This window comes from Austrofundulus limnaeus, unplaced genomic scaffold (assembly GCF_001266775.1).
Source record: "Austrofundulus limnaeus strain Quisiro unplaced genomic scaffold, Austrofundulus_limnaeus-1.0 Scaffold129, whole genome shotgun sequence".
NCBI classification, from domain to species: Eukaryota; Metazoa; Chordata; class Actinopteri; order Cyprinodontiformes; family Rivulidae; genus Austrofundulus; species Austrofundulus limnaeus.
In genome coordinates this window covers 56,193-56,675 of record NW_013952531.1, presented here as the reverse complement: position 1 = coordinate 56,675, position 483 = coordinate 56,193, and the positions used below count along the sequence as shown (strand labels likewise).

General features: G+C 48.7%; 1 protein-coding gene and 1 long non-coding RNA gene across 2 annotated transcripts in view; one reads left to right on the top strand and one right to left on the bottom strand.

The window, feature by feature from the left end:
- Positions 1-483, top strand: part of esr2a (estrogen receptor 2a) — a gene marked incomplete in the record, with an annotated part of 50,638 nt that overhangs the window by 15,914 nt on the left and 34,241 nt on the right.
- LOC106522407 (uncharacterized) overlaps positions 1-483 on the bottom strand; it is a 3,578-nt gene that overhangs the window by 1,045 nt on the left and 2,050 nt on the right. Inside the window, exons 2-3 of the long non-coding RNA XR_001310784.1 lie at positions 431-457; positions 10-63 (exon numbers count right to left, since the gene is read on the bottom strand). This is a non-coding gene — a long non-coding RNA (uncharacterized LOC106522407). The remainder of the gene's footprint in view (positions 1-9; positions 64-430; positions 458-483) is intronic.

Below are 483 nucleotides of genomic sequence, written 5' to 3'. Positions count from 1 at the left end.
TGCAGTTACCTGTAGTTATTAACTAAGTGCAGTTACCTGTAGCTATTAACTAAGTGCAGTTACCTATTACTGTTGGTAAAATGGTAAATGGACTGTACTTATATAGCGCCTTTCTATCCATCAGGGACACTCAAAGCGCTTCACACTGCAGACATTCACCCATGCTCACACACATTCACACACTGATGATGGCAAACTACAATTGTGGCCACAGCTGCCCTGGGGCACACTGACAGAGGCGAGGCTGCCATACACAGGCACCACTGGACCCTCTGACCACCATCAGTAGGCAAGGTGGGTAAGGTGTCTTGCCCAAGGACACAACGACTGAGTCGACTGAGACTGGACGGGGATCGAACCGGCAACCTTCCGGTTCCAGGACGACTCCCCTAACCACTCTACCACAGCCGCCCCAACTAATTGCAGTTACCTGTAGCTATTAACTAAGTGCAGTTACCTGTAGTTATTAACTATTACCTGTAG